This window comes from Macaca thibetana, chromosome 6 (assembly GCF_024542745.1).
Source record: "Macaca thibetana thibetana isolate TM-01 chromosome 6, ASM2454274v1, whole genome shotgun sequence".
Classification (NCBI taxonomy): Eukaryota; Metazoa; Chordata; class Mammalia; order Primates; family Cercopithecidae; genus Macaca; species Macaca thibetana.
In genome coordinates, this window is record NC_065583.1 from 138,662,124 (window position 1) to 138,675,907 (window position 13,784).

Genomic DNA, 13,784 nt, shown 5'->3' on the forward strand with positions numbered 1-13,784 from the left:
AGAGAATGTTTCTGGTATCTTCTTTTGAGAAAAAAGATCATCTATCTCTGTGTGAAATATAAAGAGCAATGCTAGAAATTCAAAGTTTTGTCCCTTCAATAGACCTAATGCTGGGAATCTAGAAGAATATCTATGTATATATTGACAGCTAAATGTCTACTGCATAGTTCTATAGCACATTTTATAGATGACACCTGATATATACAATTACATTATATTTTACTTCAGATTTCATGTCTGTGAGTCCTGACTTTCCTAAGCTCCTGTTCTTCTCATTTTCTTTATTTACAAAATGAGGGCATGATCCCCCCATGTCATGTTATTTTGAGGATTATATTAGGTAATATATGTAAAACATTCAGATAGGACATGCACATAACAGGTTCTTAATAACTGCTGGTCTTCCTCTTTTTTCTTTTTAACTCCTAGGCTACTTACAGTTTTTATAGAATGGTAAAGTTAGACCTAAAGATACTATTTAACTCTGGCTGTGAACATCTTACGAATCCAAGTTTGACGGATTTCTTGGTGACTAAAGGTTTGGTTTAGGAAGATAAAGAGTGTAGGTGCTTTGCTCCAACCACTCATTCATTGTATGCAAATATAACTACCATCAATAAGTAACAATGCTGTGGACCTACGTTTTAGTTATGCCTGAGTAGATACATGAATTATAATGACCTTTTTACAAATATTCGACAGAACACGTATGACATATTAACTATTCTATAGTGCTTTCACATGCCTATTTTTCAGTGGTTACATTTCCAAAAAAGTATATCATTGATTCAGAACACAAAAATAACCATCAAAACTGCAAATTACTTGCAGGCACTAAACTTAAATTCAAATTTTTCAATTATTTTCATAGACTTATATAAAGTTTTAATAATGCTCTTGTAAATAATGCTCTTATAAAATGCTCCTGTAAATGCTTTTGTCACACATGCTGTTAGAAGCAACATTTACTAAATGAAAAAATACTGGCTTTTGAAAAAGTTAGGGTAAAAGGTTTTTGAAAAATATGGATGATTATTATCCTTATTTTTTAAGACTATGAATATATAATAATTTAAGACTTCCAGTTAAAACATGGCAGGTTAAACACATTTGTTCAACCATGCTTCCTCCTGAAACCTCACTAAAGTGACAGGAAAGGCCCGTTTTAAAGCATAAACCCGAATGGATGAAGAGAATTAGAGAGGAGATGATAGCAGAAAAGAGATATCAAGATTCATTTGTAAGCTGTAAGCCAGATGCATAAATGGTATGTGACTTAACCACCTAGAGAAAGCTGAAACCTTAGCCGTGATTGGAGAAGCCTGTAAAAGGTAAACCGATTTGTCTTATAATTCCCTCTGCGCTGTGCAGCCAAATCACTGCTCTCCTTTTACCATCACAGAAGACAAAAGAATTACTTTTAAAGTGGGCCTAATGAAGAGACCCTATATTCCAGGCAAAGAAAATCTTCATGTAGAGTTGTTTGTCCTCTCCTTCTCCCCCTTTGTTGTTGTTATTGTTGTTTTTGTTGTTGTTATTATTATTATTGTACTTACTGAGTACTTACTGTGAGCCAGGCAATATTTTAAGCACTTGTAATATTTTATTTAATCCACACAGCAACTCTGTGATATAAATGCTGTCATTATCGTTTTACTGATTCAAACAAACAAACAAACAAACCCAGAAACAAAGAAATTGACTTGCCTACTAAAAACTACAGTTAGTATGTGGTATAACTGAGGTTCAATCCCAGGCAGTCTGGCTTAAGAGTCTGTATTAAGGGTCAGAAAAACTATGGCCATGTACCAAATCTAGCCCACTACCTGTTTTTGTATGGCAAGCTAAGAATGGTTTTTACATTTTTAGATGGTTATATTATTTTTCTATGGCTGCTGCAACAAACTACCACAAATTTAGTGGCTAAAATAACAGAAATGTATTATCTTACAATTCTATAGGCTAAAGTCTCGTTGGACTAAAATCAAGGTGTTAGCAGGACATTGTTCCTTTCAGGAGGCTCCAGGGAGAATGTTTCCTTGCTTTTCCAGTTTCTAGAGGCCACCCTTATATCTTGGCTCCTGGCACGCTTCCTTCATCGTCAAGGCCAGCAACGTTGTTGAGTCCTTCTTACGTCATAACACTGCGACCTTCTGTTCTCCTTTCCTCTGCCACTTTTTAAAGACCCTTGTGATTACATCTTGCCTACTCAGATAATCTAGGATAATCTCCCTATTTTAAGGTCAGCTGATTAGCAACATTAAATCAGTCTGAAACCTTAATTTCCCTTTGCCACATAAGGTAATATATTAACAGGTTCCAGGGACTCAAATGTGGAAATCTTTGGGAGTGTTACTCAGCCTATCATAATGGATTCAGAAAATCAAAATAAAAATATTTTGTGACACATGAAAATTACATGAAATTCAAATTTCAGTGTCCATACATTTTATTGTAACAGCCTTGCTCATTCATTTGTATATTATCTGTGGCTGCTTTTGTATCATATTAGCAGAGTTGAGTAGCTGCAACAGAGGATATGATCCTCAAAGCCAAAGATACTTACTAGGTGGTCCCTTACAGAAAAAGAATTTGACCCCTAACGTAGAGTTTCTAATTTGGCTTTTAGTGCTTTTCTCTTCCGTAATTAATGGTAGACATGGGATCACCAGACATTTGGGGAAATCCTCTAACATGAAATACAGAAACTTATACTAAACAGAATAAGTAAGTCAGAGGAGAGAGAGATAATGTAGAAAACTGAAGAAATTTTCAAGGAAAAAACCCCTATAATTGATATTCTCAGAGAGGAAATAGAGACTAGTACAACCAAGAAACTAAAGCAGATTGCTACCAAAAAATCTGAATGTTAAGAGATTAAGGAAGATCTCTTGCAAAATAAATATTTGATTGGAGTATAAGGGAAGGAATCCCTAGGAATATTAAAATCTCCTGGAGAGTATATATAAATATAGTCGAGGAAACCTAGAAAGTAGAATAAAAGACAGTGATAGAAAGAAGATAGGAAACTTGCAGTGTCAATTCAGGGTCTAGTATTTGACTAGAAAGTTCTAATGAAAATACAGGAGAGGAAGGATGGAATTAGGTAAGAAAGAGTTACTAAAAATAAAGAGGTCTCAGAACTGAAAAACATGACTTTCCAGAGAGGAAGGACTCATCTGGAAAGAATGAAAAAGACGCACACCAAGCTATGCGTCATGAAATTTCAGGACACCAGGAATATAGAGAAGATTTTACTCACAGGGAATACAATAGGAAACACGTGACACAAGAATAATAGGACCATGTAATTTGGGATGTTGGTAAGACAGTTGCTTAAATGTAAGACCTTAGATTCTGTATTAGTGCAAAGGGATGTTGTCTTTCTCATTTTTCTGTTGAGGTGATGAAATATTTTAAGTTCAGTAATATTACTTTCAGTGACTGCTCACCAAATCTTCTTAACTCTGTCCTAAGCATTATTCATTCCAGACATACGTTCAGCTACATGTGGAACAACTCACCAGGATTATATGCCAGAACTTAAGCTCAATATACCCAAAACACAACCTGTTTCTTTTAGAACTCATTCTTTCTTTTGACTTTGCTATTTTTATTATTTTTCCATTTAGAACTTCAGAATATTCTTTACCTCCTGTAACCAGTTGTCAGTCTTATCAGTTCTGTGTTTTAGTGTTTCTCACATCCACTCCCTCAATTTCATCTCTCGCTTTCATTCTACTTCATACCTTCATCATCTTTAACTTGTGATGCTGGATATCCTCACCTTTCTCTGTCTGTGTTCTGATAAACCTAGCCCTGGTTTAAATCACGTTAAACGCAATACTTACTACTTCAGTACTTGTCATATGCTGAATAAAGTTCAAATTTTCTCAGACTGACACTTCCAGCCTTTCAGTTTATACTTTTTTCCACCCTTTGAGTATTTTTCATAACTTTCTCCATAAATCAAAACACTTTTTTTTTTTTTTTTTTTTTTTTTAACACAGGGTCTCACTCACCCAGGCTGGAGTGCAGTAGTGCAATATTGGCTTACTGCAGCCTCTACCTCCCAGATTCAAGTGATTCTCCCACCTCAGCCTGCAGAGTAGCTGGGACTACAGTCACTCTCCACCATGCCCAGCTAATTTTTGTAGAGATGGGTTTTCGCCATGTTGACCAGGCTGGTCTCAAACTCCTGACCTCAAGTGATCTACCCACCTCAGCTTCCCAAAGCGCTGAGATTACAGATGGGAGCCACTGCACCCAGCCTAAATAAAAAAACTTTTTACTCAGACTAGATTATACTTTGTTCCCTTATGATTACCGTCTGATTTACTGCCTTGGTGCCTTCTCCTATACTAAACACTCCATCCTATATGCCTCTCCCACAAGCCCCCCACTGCTGGTAGAAATAGCCACCATCCACTATCCAACATCCATTGAAGAAGGCCCAATCACATGCCATTCCCTCTATGATGCTCTGTTAGGGACTAGAAGATTACATATCTAGGGATATTAACCCTGAAAATATTTTGTTTTATTTTTAGTTTGCCTGGTTGTTTATTTTGTTTCTCTTTAAGATTAATATGGCCAGGGACTTTTTGTCTTATTTGCTGTTTCTCTGTGTCCAAGATGAGCATGACATATTAATAAATATTTGTTGAATAAATGAGTGAATGCTATCAGAGCATTATAGGTTTTATGTTAAATGGGTTTGGTTTTCAATTGCTTTATTGTTGTTTTTAAATTTTAAATTATTGTTCCTTAAACTTACTATCAAATAAGTGCATTGTATAAGTTGTTTGTTTGCTTTAGCCGTCAGATGTAGGCTATAAATAGATAGGCTAAATACTACCTATTTGCATCAGTAGTATTTTTAGCCTGTTGTTTTCCAGTAATTAGATTTTAAAGCATATAGTTTTAACAATAAGCGATACTTACTGAACACTTACTTTGTTCCAGGGACCGTTTCAAGTGCTTTGTATATGTTTTAATTCGTTTAACCCTCAGAACAATATTGTGAATTAAGTACTACCATTAACTACGTATTTTAGGTGAGAAAACTGAAGTACAGCAGTGAAGGGTTTAACAACTCACCCAAGGTCATGCATCTAGTAAGTTTTGGAGCCAGGAACTCTGACTCTAGTATATGCGCTCCAAAATTTCACTGCTATATGGTTCAAAAATAAATGACCCTGTTGGGAATATTCTAAAACAAGATTGTGGTGATGGTTGTACAACTCTGTAAATTAACTAAAAATCATTCAGTTGCACACTTAAAATGGGTGAATTTTATGGTCTTAAATTATAATTTGATAAAGATGTTTAAAAAGTGGGTGATCTATATTCTTATTAAAATGGATTATAATTTTTTTCAATATTTCATGTACAGTGGAACTTTTAGTCCTGAGTTCTCTTGCCACTGGAATATGGGAATGGGTGAAGTAGGCAATCTGTGCCTTGCCTAAGTTGGCTAAGGACACAAAAGTTTATATGTCACTGTTACGAGCTCTTTGGGGGTGAGAATTTTTTCTTCCTTACCTTTGGATCTGTTGGTATGTAAACCATGCATAGCAGGGACTTGATAAGTATTTGTCGAATTAAATCTCAAGAGCTTTATTTACCTGCACTGTAGATACTTAAATTGTATCCTCAGAAATCCTGGCTTTCATAGTCTAATTTTAAAATATAGACCTTGTGCAGTATACTTAAAAGGTAAAACATATACACTGCCTAGATGCATAGATATTAACATATAGAAGGGAGAAATGTAACTGATGAAAACATTATGTATAAAACTTTGTAGATTAATCTGATTACATATTGATCAAAGTTGCTTGAGAAAGCCAGAAGAAAAATTGAATTAACATAAGTATTTACTTATAAAGATTTTTAAAAGTCTTCTGAAAACATTGGAGCTCACAGATAAAGTTGGAAGAATTAAAATTTTCTGCTAAACATGGCAGAATAGAAAACATATGAATATTTATGGATGTGTATTGATATTTAGGACAGAAAAAATGGAAATCAATCATGAACCAAAAACTTCAGTTTAAAATATATCCATAAGAGATGCTGTTATAGAGTCAAATGTGTAAATATAAGCAAGCAGTTAATATAATCTTATATTTTCATTATATTGAATAAGCAGATTCAAGAGAAGGATGTAATTTCACTTTGTCACTATTTAGTGACGTGAATGTAGTCAAAATATAAAGGTCAAAATTTAAAAAAAATTATTTAAAAAAATTTATTTAAAAAAGTAAGATTTTATTTGTTTGTTTGTTTGTTTTGAGACTGAGTCCTGCTGTGTTGCCCAGGCTGGAGTGTAGTGACTTAATTTCGGCTCACTGCAACCTCCGCCTCTGGGGTTCAAGTGATTCTCCTGCCTCAGCCTCCCAAGGAGCTGGGATTACCAGGTGCCCACCACCAAGCCTGGCTAATTTTCATAGTTTTAGTAGAGATGGGGTTTCATCATGTTGGCCAGGCTGGTCTCGAACTCCTGACCTCAAGTGATCCACCAGCTTCAGCCTTCACATAGGGAAAAGTGAAGGAGGAAGTGGGAAAAGGTTGAGGTGGGTGGATATATCAGATCAAATAGGGCTGTTTTGGCTATGTAGAGTTTGGATACTCTTCTGAGGGTAATGAGAAGCCATTACATGGATGTTAGGAGAGGATTGGCATTATTCAAGTTACATTTTTAAAAGAATCATTCTGGCTGTTCTGCATGGAGAATAACTACAGGGAGAGAATGGTGGAAGCAGGGTGACAGATGAGGGGCTATTTTAGGCATAAAGGTAAATTCCTGGACAAGGGTTTTAGTGGTGAAGGTAATGTTTGGATTCTGAAGATTTTTTGAAGCCAGAGCTAGCAAATGGATAATGTAGGCTCATTTTTTACAGTGTTTTAAATTATGCCTTTAAAAAAAAAGAGCTGGGCAATAGATAATTTAATTTGGAAAATGATTTCATAAAACACATTTGCTCATTCCTTGTCATGGTGCCTTATTCTTTAATGGTTAATGGGCTCTTTGAGAGTGAAGAATTTGGGTTGCATGAAATAGGGGAAGAATGTTTTGAATTTGTGTTATTCTAGCTAATTTTGATCAGTTAATTTTATTTTTATTATTATCTGGTATCATTTGGCAATGTGGAGTAAATGCTCCCTAATTCTTAAACAAACAAACACAAACAAAAAACAAAAAAACTTTTGGCATGTTACAAAGCACAGTTAGTCCTCTATGGTTATCTAGATAGGGCTATGTCATCTAAAATGGTCAGACTCTCTGCAGGATGACCATAGTCTCTAAAAAGCCTATATAAGGGATGCCTCTCTCTAGTAGAGATATTTCCTGAGCCATGTTTCTCAGCATCAGGACAGCTATGATTTATTTTGCAAGCGGACAAGGCCAAACATTACTGTTTTAACTATTATAAACAAAATAGTAAATGTTAAATGTTCACTTAATAGAGCCACTAGTAGGGCTTTTTATATACACAAAGTAAAGTCTGAGCCAAAAATGTGAAACAGTTCTCTGGTCTGTGTGCATTCTCTTTTAACCTACTCTTTGATTCATTGCAACTGGAGAAGTGATGCAACCAGTGATGATTTGCACTCCAGAGCTCTTGGTGCTGCAGTGAGTCCTCCTGTTTTGTTTTGTTTTGTTTTGTTTTTTCTTCTACTAATTACCCAAGCCATAGTAATTTATCAAATTTCTTAAAACTGTTCAGAAATGTTTATTATAATATGTTAGTTCCAAAATAAAGAGCTTTGCAAGATTCTGTTAAACCTCAACCTTTTAGAATATTTTAAAATATTTACCAGGTGTGTGTGTGTGTGTGTGTGTGTGTGTGTGTGTGTGTGTGTGTGTGTGTGTGTTTTTAAGCAGAGATTTAAACCGGTAATAGTCCGCAAAATGATACAAAACTATCTTAAAAATGTGGAATGCTTCACAAATTTGCATGTCATCCTTGCGCAGGGGCCATGGTAATCTTCTCTGTATCATTCCAATTATAGTATATATGCTGCCGTGAACACAATGTTTACCAGTTTTGTTCTTTATCAGTTTTTATGGCTTTCAGCTTTAGCCTACAAAGTTATGCAAGGATCAAATATTAATTCAGATATAATTTTAAAGTTACTTCCCCAATTTTTTATAGTTAATTACAGAAAGGACTATTCTCATTGAGTGGTGTTTTCACTGAGTAGTCGGTTTTTGTTTGTTTTGTTTTTTTGCTGCTTTGTTGTTTTTTGCCATCAAGGTTTTAACCTGGGTAGTAAACACTGATGCTGCATTGATGCTCATGGGGCAGGTGGCTAAGGAGCCAATCACTGCATTTGTCAGGTAGTAACCCTGTTTTATTCTGAAAAACAGTTTTTATATGCTTTCTATTTGAAAACATAGCAGAAAAGACCTATTATACTTGTCTTATAAAGCTGTATTTTTTTAATCGCAGAAAATTAGCATTTTATATTGTGACTGACTATACACATATCTTTGCACAGACACACAGGCATATATGAAACTGAAAAAGGAGTTAACCATAGCAATTCCTATTGCAGTGTGCACTCCATTTTTTTGTATCCCGATTTGTTCCATATTTAAAGTACTGATCATAACCTATTACATTGATATTAGGACCCACTAATGAGTAAGAATTCAGAATTTGAAAACCACTTCTAAAGCATGCCTCAAATATAATTTGATCTTTTCAGAAGCCTTGTGAGTTAGGCAAGGCTAATATTAACCCTTTTCAAACATAGCTAAAGCCTACACTTTGAAAACAGAAGTTGGACTAAAGAATTGAAAACAGAAAAAATGATTTAGGGTGTTGAATGAGCAGAGGTCATCATGAACACAGGGTACACTTGAATGGTGATGGAGAGGAAGAGGGGCTGCAGAGATTTAGGACAGAAAGCAGATGGATATGGAAGATGTTTTATTTGCCTCAGGATTTTTGCCTAAGCCCTTGAAGACATCTGGTATGCCACTAGAAATCACCTGAGGCTAAAATTTACCAGATTGTTGGTATCTTGAAAAGCTACCAAATTAGTTTGCAAGGCTCTACCCATCAGCTTCTTACAGTCTACCTCTAGACATCTCATCTATACCATTCCAGTCCAATTTCTCGAGGTAAGTCTATTTCCCCAAATTCACTTATTTGCATACTTTTATAATTTTTGTCATATGTATACATCACCACATTGTTTTTTAAATTGTTAGAAATGGATTTATTTATTCCAAATAATTAAAAAATTTGAGATTAACTTTAGACATTAATCATTTAAAGCAAACAATCATTGGTATTTAGTGTATTCACAATGTTGCAACCACCAATTCTCTAGTTTCAAAAGTTTCATCACCCCATAAAAACACCCCATACCTCTTAAGTAATCATTCCTCATTCCCCCATTTAAAAAAGAAACATTCTAACACTATCAAAAATGTAAAAAAGCAATGTGACTCTAAAAAGAGCATAGCAAATTCTGAAAATAAAACAATCATTAGCCAGATACTAGCTAGATACTGTTATCTACCAGTTTTCTGTGTCTTAGATTTTTCTATGTTAAAAAGGGATATAGGCAAAAGTTATGGAGGTATAAAGACCAATCAATGCTAAATCAAGACTTTCTGCTTGGTCGAACTGAAAGAATTGAAGGAAATTTCAAAAATATACCTTTCTCACTATGAGATTCACTGCTATTTAGTGTCATTTCCTTTAACTAACATCTAAAATTTGTCTTGATACAGCTGAATTCATCCTTTCCTTCACTGTACTATTAAAGGGGTTGCATATTATTCCCAGAGTCCTTTATAACTGAATTCCTGAAATTCAGAGTGTGTGTTCTAAATATTGGTGATTGCAGTTTTCATTATTATCCTCAAACATATAAAATCCGTTATTTACCATGTAGTAAACTGGACGCTTTCAGAATTTTAAAGAAAAGGTACAGATACTACTTCCAAATAATATAAATCTTTGTTGTGAAAATCAATGTATGTACAGTTAACACTTAGAATATAAAACTGATAATATTAAATAGACAAGTAGATTGTGTTCTAAAAGTTATCTGGTTTAAATTATTTGGAACTTTTATACTGTTTCATAGAGATCAAGTTAATAGCAGCTATTATGAATATTCCAGATTAGCACAATATGGCTTATCTTTTTATGATCTTCAGGTTCTCCAGGGGTGGTTCTGGTATGATAAAAATAGTATTTTGCATTACAAACTTCAGTTTCCTCATCTGAACAATAAACTTAATCTTTACCTAGTTATAAAGTTCAAATAAGATAACCTTTGTGTAAGTACACAGCACAGTCCCTGGTACTTGGTTGAAGGTCAGTTAAGTGTACATTTATTTATTCAGTTATTCATATTCATGGCCGTTTTAAAATTAATTTTTTAATTGACAAGTAATAATTGTACATATCCATGGCATACATAGTGATGACTTCATCCTTTCCGTCACTTCACTGTTATATTGATATATTTGATACATATGATGTATAGTGATCAAATCATGGTAAGTAACATCCATCATCTCAAACATTTATTATTTCTTTGTATTGGGAATTTTCAATATCCTCATTCCAGCTATTTGAAAGTATATAATATTTATTGTTAACTGTAGTCATTCTGCTGTGGGACAGAACACTAGAACTTATTTCTCCTATCTAGCTCCAATTTTGTGCATCTGTTAACAAATCTCTTCCTAACCCTCCCTTCCCTCTACTCTTTTCAGCCTCTAGTATTCTGTTTTACTTTTTACTTCTATGAGATCAACTATTTTTCTCTCACATGAATGAGAACATGGGGTGTTTAACTTTCTGTTTGCAGCTTATTTCACTTATCTTCCACTTCCATCCATGTTACTGTGAATGGCAGGATTTCATTCTCTTTTATGACCGAATAGTATTCCATAGTGCATCTATATCACATTTTCTTCATCTATTTATTATTGGACACCTAGGTTGATTCTATATCTTGGCTATTGTGATATAGGGCAGCAATAAACATGGGAGTGCAGGTATCTTTTTGACATACTGATTTTCCTTACTTTAGATACTGTAGGGGATAAGGGAGAGCTTTCCCTTGGTTCCCTGATGTTTTGCTGAAAAATCAACTCTCAAAACGCAGATTAATTAGAGAAAAGGCATACAGATTTATTCATTGTATATACACAGAAGACTTTGGAATGAAGATCAAAAGATACAGGGGAAATTATCAAAAGATACAGGGAAAAGGTTCAACAAAGTATGGACAGTCATGTAGAAATATGATTGGACAAAAACGGGTGATCTAATACTAATAGACTGGGGAAACTCAGGAGGGCCGTCTGTCTAGATTCTTTTTGGGTTCTCTGAGTATGCATTCCTTCCTTCCGGGTATGGGACAAGACCCTCTCTAGAACAGGACTGTTACAACCTACAGACAAACAACATAGGTCAGATAATTCCTTTGTGGTCAGTTTTTCCAATGAAAACCAGAGGTAAGATTGGAGTACTATTTATAGGATTTGTGACTAGCTTTGAGGAATAGGGGTTCTGGTTTCTATGATCCACCTTGGGGGCCAGGGATTCTAGTTTCTATGGCTAGCCTCAGTGGAGAATGGGACAGAGAGACAGGAGGATGGGAGAAAGAGAAAAATGTTTGCTTCAAGGCTGCTTCTGATACTTTCATTTTGGGATATTGTTTTCTGAGCCCCAGAAAATGTATACTTAGTAGGAGCCTTGCTGTATCATCTGGTAGTTCCATTTGTAGTTTTTGAGGAACTGTTCTCCATAATGGTTATACAAATTTGCATTCCCACCAGTAGTGTATGAGTTCCCTTTTCTCCACATCCTTGTCAGCATTTATTATTACTTTTTTCTTTTTGATAATAGTTATTCTAACTGGAATGAGATGTTATCTTTTTATAGTTTTGATTTGCATTTCCCTGATGATTAGTGGTGGTGATATTTTTTCATATACATGTCGACCATATGTATGTCATTTTCTATCTGTTCAGATCATTTGCCCACATTTTTTGTTGTTGTTTTTATTTTTATTGTTTTCTTGAAACGGAGTCTCGCTCTGTCACTTAGGCTGGAGTGCAGCGGTGTGATCTCAGCTCACTACGACCTTCGCCTCCTGGGTTCAAGCAATTCTCCTGCCTCAGCCTCCTGAGTAGTTGGGATTACAGGTGCCCGCCACCATGCCTGGCTAGTTTTTTTTGTATTTTTAGTAGAGATGTGGTTTCACCTTGTTGGCCAGGCTGGTCTCGAACTCCTGACTTCAGGTGATCTGCCTGCCTCAGCCTCCCGAAGTGCTGGAATTACAGGCGTGAGCCACTGTGCCCAGCCTGCCCATATTTTAATTGGATTTGTTTTTATTTGTTGGTTTTTCTGTTGAGTTCTTTGTATATTCTGGATGTTAATCCCCTGTTGGATGAGTAGTTCATTATTCATGTATAAAAATGCTACTGATTTAATTTTGTACCCTACAAATTTACTGAATTCTGTTATCAGTTCTAAGGGTTTTTTTTTGTTTTGTTTTGTTTTGTTTTTTTGGTAGTAAAGTCTTTAGGTTTTTCCTTATATTAAGATCATGTCATCTGCAAACAGGGACATTTTGACTTCTCCCTTTCCAATTTGGATGCCTTTTATATATTTGCTGCCTAATTGCTCTGGTTAGGACTTCCATTAGTATATTGAATAAGAGTACTGAGATTGGGCATCTTTGTCTTGTTCCAGTTCTTAGCTGAAAGCTTTTTCTTGTTCAGTAAGATGTCAGTTGTGGGTTTGTCATATTTGGCCATTATTATGTTTAGGTACATTCCTTCTATACTTAATTTATTAAGAGTTTTTATCATGAAGGGATGTTGAATTTTATCAAAAGCTATTTCTACATCTTACAGTTTTTGTCCTTCTTTCTGTGGATATGTGTGATGTTTATTGATTTGCATATGTTAAGACATCCTTGCATTCCTGAGATAAACCCCACTTGATTATGATGTATCCTCTTACTGATGTGTTGTTAGAACTCGGCTTGTTAGTATTTTGGTGAGGATTTTTGCAACAGTGTTCATCAGGGATACTGGCTGTAGTTTTCTGCTTGTTGTTGTTGTATCCTTATCTAGTTTTGGTATCAGGGTTATGCTGGCCTCATAGAATGAATTAGGAAGAATTCCCTCCTCTTTTATTTTCTGGGATAGTTTGGAAAAAATTGGTATTAATTCTTCTTTAAAGGTTTGGTAGAATTCAGCAGTAAAGCCATCTGGTCCTGAACTTTTTTGTTATTGGAAGACTTTACTACTGATTCTCTCTCATGACTTGTAATTGGTCTATTCAGATTTTATTTTTCTTCCGGGTTCAGTCTTTATAGATTGTATGTGTCCAGGAATTTATTCATTTCCTCTAAAATTTCAAATTTATTGGCATATTGTTGTTCATAGTACTCTCTAATGATCCTTTGTATTTCTATTGTGTCCATTGTGACATATCCTCTTCTGTTTATGATTTTTTCAAATTTGAGTCTCTTTTTTTTTTCTTTCTTTCCAAGTTTCACTAATGGTTTGTTGATTTTGTTTATCTTTTCAAAGAACTAACTTTTTGTTTGATCTTTTGTATTATTTTAGTCTTTTTTTTTTTTTTTTGGAGACAGGGTCTCACTCTGTTGTCCAGGCTGGAGTGCGGTGGCTGGATCTTGGCTTATTGTAGTCTCAGCTTCCTGGGCTCAGGTGATCATCCTGCCTCTGCCACTTGAGTAGCTGGGACTACAGGCATGTGCCACCACGC

At 35.0% G+C, this 13,784-nt stretch overlaps 1 protein-coding gene and 1 non-coding gene across 6 annotated transcripts in view; one reads left to right on the forward strand and one right to left on the reverse strand.

The window, feature by feature from the left end:
* Positions 1–13,784, forward strand: part of WDR70 (WD repeat domain 70) — a 422,645-nt gene that overhangs the window by 277,912 nt on the left and 130,949 nt on the right. The window lies entirely within an intron of this gene.
* Positions 7,937–8,040, reverse strand: LOC126957854 (U6 spliceosomal RNA). Its single transcript, XR_007726996.1, has one exon. It is a non-coding gene; the product is annotated as a U6 spliceosomal RNA (small nuclear RNA).